Genomic DNA, 8,233 nt, shown 5'->3' with positions numbered 1-8,233 from the left:
ATCGCTTTTAGCCTTTACAAACTTTAAGCGTATATCCACATTGTTTAACAGCATTCGTTCGCTGAAAAAAATATCAGCGTGTACAGGGCCTATCAGAGAGAATTCCCGAGAGTTTTGTTACGATCCAGTCTAGGGTTGGACCGCAACAAAGTGAAAGGGAAGGAGGGATTGGGGAGGACAGGACAACTAGGGCTAGGAGAAGGGAACACGGGACACAGAGGGAGTCTTTTTTTATAGTTTTTTTTATAGTTTTTCACAAACACAATACAAACACTAGGTGTAACGAACGTCAGGAGTGACAAAGGCCAAAGAAACAAACAAAAGCACATCTACCGAGTAACCCAAGCTGAGCTACCTAAGTGAACACAAAGAAAATGGTGAAACGAAACAACAATGCCTAAATCTATCTCCCTGACCAAACAAACAATAATCCCCACGTTAACGAATAAACCAAAAAAGGCAGACACTCCCTACACACCTAGTGAAACACGAAACACCAAGCCGAGGCAAAGGTATCAAAAGGGAAAACCGAGAGGCGAAGTCGAAACACAGGCGAAAGTCCAAAACCAATCAAGCAATCAGAAACAAAGGCGAAAGTACAAATAAGGGCGAGGCGAGAATCGGAAGTCAAGGGCAAAACAGTCATACACGATCAATCAAACAAAGCAAAAGCGAACAGAGAGCGAGCTAGCAGGCGAGAAGCAAGTAGTGGGCAACGAAGGGACGAAGCGGCGAACTCTTCAGCCGGTGAACCGGAAACAGCTCCGAGGGCAAGGGAGGCGGGGGCAGGTCCTGAGGGCGGAGTCGAGGGGGCGGGCGACCAATCGGCGAGTGGGCAGGACGTCCGAAGGACCTGCAGGCATCCTCCTAAACTACAGAAGGCAGCTCGCTTCTGCAACCCCACGTTAGGGCCCTGGGGGGTGATGTCCACGCTATCCAAGTCGGCTCCGCCGTCTTTGTACCAGAGCCCTGCCGAAAACTGACTCTCTAGCGTATCCGTAGAAAAATTGAGCAGGGTCTCTATGAATGACCTATAGGGGTGCGTGGCCGATGAGGAACTGATCAGGACGTCGTTCAGACTCACGTCCAGCTGAGAGAATATACAGTTTAGCGGATACTGTATAATACCGCAGGGGTCAGCGTCAACCAGGGGGGCGCCGTCCGCCCTAACGATCTTGAGCCTTAGATATAGCAGTGTAGAGTTGAGGTCCAGATAGAAATTGCCCGACCCCGGTATTAGGAAATCCAAAACATCCTGATCGGTAATGGAATTTAATGGGTTGATTTCTACATAATTGGTCTGATCTATGGATAATTGCGTCATAGGGGCCGCAAACAGGTCCAGCTCAGATTTGGTGCATTCGGCCGAGAGGCGGTGAGCTAGAGCCATTCTTCCTTACGCTCTTAAAATATGTCCCCGGGGGGTTTCCTGTTTCTCTTTGAAGGTCGAGACTTGGGAATCCTGACAGCTCTGCTGCTGCGAGGTTTTTTATGACCGTGCTGCCTGGGTAAAGGCGCTGGGGCTCTCTTCCTACCCCTCTGAGATAGGAACAGCAGACCAGAGCCTTCCTGCTTGGGGTCACCGGTGTTTGTAAAACGGCCGCTGATTACAGAGCTGGCGAGATCCGAAGCTATTCCTTTGGCCGCCGATTTCAAATGAGGTTTCGCTAAATCAACTCCACGCTTAAGAAAGGGTAAAACGAATCTAAAAGCCCTACTGAGCATGGAGCCCAACCCACGCCCGTACATCACGGGGCTCCCCGCAAAACCGGGGAGCCCATGTCCCGCCTGACTGGTGTAATACTGAATAAATCTCTGCGAATTGTGGTACGCCATGCTCTCCCACCCCCCTCAGCTTTCTCTCTTTTTTTTTTTAAACGGGGATCTTTGGCACTGGGCGAAAGTGCAGCTTGACGATCGTTTTTCCGTAGGAGAAATTAATCAGAGTATTCTGATCGTTCTTTATCTCAATATGCAAATTCTGGAGGCTCTGCTTGTTCACCGGTACGTAGTGCAGCTTGTGGAACGGCAAAGTGACTACGTCGCCGAACCCACCGTCTATTTTAACGGTTCTCAGGAGCGGCACTACAAATTCCCCCACGTGCTGCGGATCCACAATGTTACAGTAGACGTACATATTATAGAATCCCGCGTGAATGTCGGACGGGTAGGGTGAGGTTGGCATGGTACCTCCTACGTTATACCAGGCACCGGGCTCAAAGCCCAGCATGTAGGCCAAAGTAGGTTTAAATTTGATCTTGTATTTCTGATTTCCGGTTATATTAACCCTTCGCGTAATCTCGTTGTATGCAAAGAAAACTTCCGTACCTAACTTTTTTAACGAAGCGTTGATTTCTGACACAATCTGTGAAACGGATTCATAATATCCGACTTTAATTTTCCGAGGGTACAGGTAAGGCAAATCCACTAGAGGATCGGCGTCTCTTCTTGCCTGCACCTCCGTATCCCGCAATTCAAAAGTATTTTCGGGGTGTGTAATATTACGCCACGTGTAACAATACATGATTTCAGCCAGTCCTACTTCGTAAGGCCCCCGTAGCTCTATAGGTCGCGAGAGCATCACGGTGTAATCCGAACTCTGGTTATCGGGGAAGATGGAGAGACAAGAGTTTGACGGTAGCGTGAGGTAAAAAGAGGGGCGATCCTCCATTTTTTCCCCTTTTCTTTTAAAAATTAAATCCGTATCAAGTCCGACCGTGGTATCCACGAATCAAACCTCGAGGGCCAACCCTGCCAGCGTACTAAAATCCACTTTTTCCCCTTTTCGTCGGTCTTTGAGCCTATAACCTTCTCGACCTTGAACGCGCGTTTCGGAGATATTTTGACTTTCTGCAGCTCAGCTTCATAGAATGTCCCTTTGAGTATTTCACCGCGCACGTCCCTCAATTTATACACCGGCGGGGATCTGGGTACACGTTCGCATATGACAAAGTACTCGTCAGTAAATGTCTGCTCGTACTTTTTGTCAAATATCTGACTGTGCTTGGAGACTCTCACAGTGTCCCCTATGTTAAACTTAAAACGTGGCCGTCTGCTTTTCTTCTTCTTCTTCAGAGGACCGTATAGATTATCAAATACTAGATGAGCATTATCGGTCGTGACCTCGAAAGGTTTCATTTTAATAGCGCTGTGAAATGACTGGTTGTACCCCTTTATTAGATCGTCCAACACATCCACGTATCGTCGTGTGTTTTTAGCCGTAAAGTACCTGTACATCCTCTCTTTTAACGTTCGGTTAAATCTCTCTACGACTGAAGCTTTAAGTTCACTACCCGTGGTGAAATGGGTGATTTTATGACTTTTTAAAAGTTTCTGAAAAGTCCCATTTAAAAACTCCTTACCGGCATCCGTCTGTAACTTGAGGGGCACACCCCCCTCAGTTAAAATAGCATCAAAGGCCTCCGTTACGACCACCCCCGTCTTGTTTCTTATGGCACGCGCGTAGGCCTTTTTAGAAAAAACATCAATCACCGTAAGGAGGTATTTTAACCCGTCGTTGTACGTGGCCAGCCCTTGCATGTCGCATAAATCGGCCTGCCACTGATACATGGCTCTCGGTACAAACACTCTGTTCCTGGGGAAATTCTTTTTAGCCGGCTTATGTAAAGTATAACTGTCTTGCGTAGACAGCCACTCTCTGATATCATCGGTAGCCACTTTTTTCCCAGTATCATCCTCCACAGCTCTCTGCAGTCTGGAGACACCCCCGTATGACCCCGGCTGGCTGGGGTCATAGTACGAGCGGCTCAAGACACGAGCTGTAGTCTTGGCAACAGACATGCTTTTCACACAGCGAGAGTGTGGGGGGTGAGAGCAGGGATGCGGCGTTTTATAGCTGTCTGGGGAGGGGGGTGAGTGAACACATTAATGAAATTGTGTGTTTTTTTCCCCATATGTGTAGAGTTTAGAAAAGAGTTTAGAAAAGAGTTTTAGCTGGGGCGGGATTCGAACCCACGCGGACATACGTCCATTGGATCTTAAGTCCATCGCCTTAACCACTCGGCCACCCTGCCAAACATGTATATACAAAGACTATTGCAATGTTGTTCAACTCAATTTTATTGCAAGGGCATACATTTTAGTGAAAGATACATTTTCAAAATGCTGGTATACATTTTCTTTGTGAAAAATATAGTTTTAAAAATGCTATTACAAGGGTACACATTTAGTGAAAGATATAGTTTTAAAAACGTTATTACAAGGGCATACAATTAGTTACAGCCGTGACAGTTGTTGAGGTAGATATAGTTTAAAAACATTATTACAAGGGCACACAATTACAGGTAGTTACAGCCGTGACAGTTGTTGAGGTAGATTAGCGATGTCACATGCAGTAAGGTCCGTATAGAGGCCTTTTCAGCGATGCATGTATGCAGAGTAGAAAGCATCTGATTAACATCGAAAGGCTGCTTATTATGAAATTTAAAGGCAACTACATCTACGATTAAAGCATAAAATATAAAAATGTGATTACAGTCAAATTCATCGTCGGGAATACAAGATAGACACGCGCGTATGAGACTTTCTGACGATTGTCCTTCTCTCTCTGCCATCGGCTGAGTAAGTAAAACTATTCCCCGCTGATAATGTTCTCCGACTTGAGCAATCTCAAATATCAGTCTATGAAAGCAGCAACAAGTATAATCATCCCGACAATCGCTTTTCTTTTTATCGATAGCATGCAACAACAGTGGGCTAACTTTTTCTAAAAAAACATTTAACATAAACCGCCGTAAAACGCTGCCGATACCGTTCCCCATTACAAATTGCGTTTTGTTTTAGTCTTGGGCCTCCCAACGACTCAGAAACTCTTCTTCCAGGATCTGCTTAAGCGCGGGGGTCTGTTCAAACAGATCCTGTTCCAGGCGAGTGATTTCCAGCATTCCGTCGCGGGCCTCGCGTAGATCATACAGGATAGCTTCCACGGTCCCCTCCAACCTGCCGATGGAAGCTTGGATGCCCAGGGTCGTCAGAACGTGAATCAAGGCGGGTGTCAGCCGGCTGGTCCACAGGTCACTCAGCACAGAGTCAAAGTGTATGTAAAAGTAATTCCTGCCGGCGGGAAACAGGCAAGGGTGCTGTCTTTGACTGGGATGATCCACCTCGCAGCCGTAGCAGTTTTTCTGCTGATGCTTCCTGATGACTGAGGCTAAAAGCCCCACTATCATGGCTTTTATGCAGCTGAGCATCCCTATGCACAAAGCCGGTCTGGAGCGAAGCGTGCAGGGGGTCGGAGGGACCTCTCCAGGAACAGAGGCCGGTGTCGGTGGAGGGGTCGGAGGGAGCTCTCCGGCATCAGAGGCCTGTGATGCTGCTGGTGAAGGGGGTGAAAAGGCCTCATCCTCCCCGCTTTCGTCGTCGGAGAACAGTTTGTCGCTGTAATTTGCTGCTGCTGCCATGATGATGATGATGATGATGTTTGTGAAAGGGGGTTGTAAAGGCGTCCAGTTATATACAGGCGGAGGGTGAGGGGAGGGGGGTGATCCTTAGGGCGTAGGTTTTTGCATCTCCTTACTGTATCCGACTCTCCTTGAACAGCGCTTGGAAGTAATCGCTCTTTTCTTCAATCAGCCGCATCCAAATCATGAACGGAATTCTCATTCCACAACAGTCGCATTTAGGCAGCTGCCATATATTCAGCATTCTCTTGTCCAGCTCCCCGGTCGCGTCCCACTTCATAAAGGTGCTCCGTTGTTTACCAGTGTCAGCATCTCTATAGTGCATCTCCATTCTAGCAGTCTCTGTCTCAAAGTCGGGGTCGGTGCTCTCCTTCATCAACGGGATAACGACAGTCTTCAAGTTTCCCCATTCCATTTCAGAAAAACATGCCAGATGCGGGTCATCTTTCCCCGGGTCTGCGGCATCTCCGGTGACCTGAAAGATGCGTAGTTCCTCCGCAACATTGTCAAAGAGGCAGACCACTTTATCCCCGTTGGGCAGCTCCCAGGTACCTCTCAGGTCTCCAGACGGCTGCATCAAAAGTACCCGTCTACGCCTCGTAGGAGTCTTCTTCTTGGGAGCCCCCGGAGGCCGCATAACAGCCTCCTCCTGCTCCTGCTGAGTCTTAGGTGGTGGTGAGGCTGAATCGTTCATTTCCATAGTGCCAGACATGTCTGTGTTTCTTAAAAAATCAGTGTTGGCCCTACAGCGCAAAGCTCCCTATATTCTCCACGGCCTGATGGTGGGGGGCGTGGCACGCATGGTAAGGCCATGATGATGATACTGGGTGGGGGTACTTGTGTCTCTTTACCAAAGGAGTGAAACCCTTCTCGGCATACTAAAAATTTCAGCGGTTGCTTACTTTTTAGGATTTATTTAAGGAGAAATATACGGCCTGTCAAGTTTTATCTGTTGTCTATTTCGATGTACGTTTTAACTGCGTAGACGGTATGGGGGGAGTCGGGGGGAAAAGACAAAATTTACTGGAATACAAAATGTCAAACTTGATGTGTGGCGGGGAGTCGGGGGGAAAAGACAAAACTTCAACCAAAATTTACTGAAATACAAAGTGTCAAACTTGATCTGTGGCCGAAATTACAGTTTGACCGGGATTTGACCTATCGGGATGTACATAGGTTGCATGAGGAAAAACACAAGGCCAAACTGCTACTGCTGCAGGGGGGTGTCGGCTTTCACACACACACACACACAGACACACACACAGACACACACAGACGGTCAAACTACTGCTAAGCGTTTTTTTACTGGACGTCAGACCCAGCTCCTCCTCTCATTCTTAGCTCCAACTTGGTCATTCTCACAGGATTTCTTTCAGTCTCGCGCAGCACAACTCTCAGCTCTCCGGCATCGCTCTCTCCGAGTCCTTTGCGGATTATCCAAAGCCATGGGACCTTACCACGGTACCGCAACAGACACAGCATCGCTCTCTCAGAGCCCTTTTCTACAGATTCTCCAAAGCCACGGACCTTACCACGGTGGTACAGCGTACGCTCACACTCCATCAGGTAACCCACCCACTCAGACCCAGTGTTTGGGACCTTAACACAACAACCCCCCTGCTCAGTCCCCCTGCTCGGCACCCGGTGGATGCAGACAATACACCACACTCATAAGCACTCTACTCAATATAAAATAATACTTAAATAATAATAAATAATTAAATAATAATACATAATTAAATTATAATAATTATAATAAACTATATACAAATAAACCCCTATCCCAACGCTCAACTGGCTCACAGCCAAAAAAAAAAAAACCCCCCCTCCCACTACCTCATGACGTCACCCGGCTTGCAGCCCCCACCTGTCACTTTTTGATTTATTTGACCTTTGTGACCTTTGACCCAACCTGTCATTTTGACGAATCCGGCATTCTATCTCTCTCTAAAATGCATTCAAAGACTTTGTTAGCAACTGTACTGCTTGCAATGAGTATGCCATTGCACAGCAGAAGGAGTCGATGTACTCACATGAACTCCCTACAAGGCCATGGCAAATCATCAGCATGGACCTTTTCTAGTACGGCGGCAAGGACTTCTTGCTACTGGTGGATCACTATTCCGATTTCTGGGAGATCGACTTGCTGCCAGATCTGTCTGCGGAGACTACAATCAAACGCTGTAAAGCCCAGTTTGCCTGTTATGGCGTTCCGGACCGTGTGATCACTGACAATGGCCTCCAGTTTGCCAGTCAACAGTTCCGCCAGTTTACGGCGGACTGGGAGTTTGCTCACTTCACGTCGTCACCCAGATACCCCAAAGCAAATGGCAAGGCGGAATCAGCTGTTAAAATTGCAAAAAAACATCTGCAAAAAGGCACTGCGGGAGGGCAAGGATCCATGGAAAGCCATCCTGCAGCACACCCACTGAAGGAATGAAAAGCAGCCCGTTTCGGCGCCTGATGGCCAGGCGTCTCAAAACCATGCTTCCAGTTTCCGCGGAGCTCCTAGAGCCATGTGTTGTGACTGATGTTCTAGAGGACCTACGCCACAAACGCCAGTGCTCCAAACTGATCTACGACAAGACCGCTAGAGATCTTCCTGAGCTGGCCTCACGCACCCGCATAAGAATGAAACCCCTGCCAGGTGATCATACGGGCATCTGGAAGCTGGGCACCTGTGTGCAGAAGGTTGCCCCCCGCTCTTATCTGGTGGATGTGGATGGTTCCTTTTATCGACGCAACCGAGTCGACCTGCGGCCCGTTGAATCTGAAACATGTCCAGGACCCCTCCAGGCTTTCTCATAACATGG

General features: G+C 48.0%; 1 non-coding gene across 1 annotated transcript; it reads right to left on the bottom strand.

Annotated features, from left to right (window-relative positions):
* Positions 1-3,951: 3,951 nt before the first annotated feature.
* Positions 3,952-4,034, bottom strand: trnal-uaa (transfer RNA leucine (anticodon UAA)). Its single transcript has one exon. It is a non-coding gene; the product is annotated as a tRNA-Leu (tRNA).
* Between the last annotated feature and the right edge of the window lie 4,199 nt (positions 4,035-8,233).

The sequence above is a fragment of the Paramormyrops kingsleyae genome, chromosome 25 (genome assembly GCF_048594095.1).
Source record: "Paramormyrops kingsleyae isolate MSU_618 chromosome 25, PKINGS_0.4, whole genome shotgun sequence".
In the NCBI taxonomy this organism is placed as follows: domain Eukaryota; kingdom Metazoa; phylum Chordata; class Actinopteri; order Osteoglossiformes; family Mormyridae; genus Paramormyrops; species Paramormyrops kingsleyae.
The sequence above is the reverse complement of the archived record's forward strand: the minus strand, read 5'-3'. Positions and strand labels throughout refer to the sequence as shown.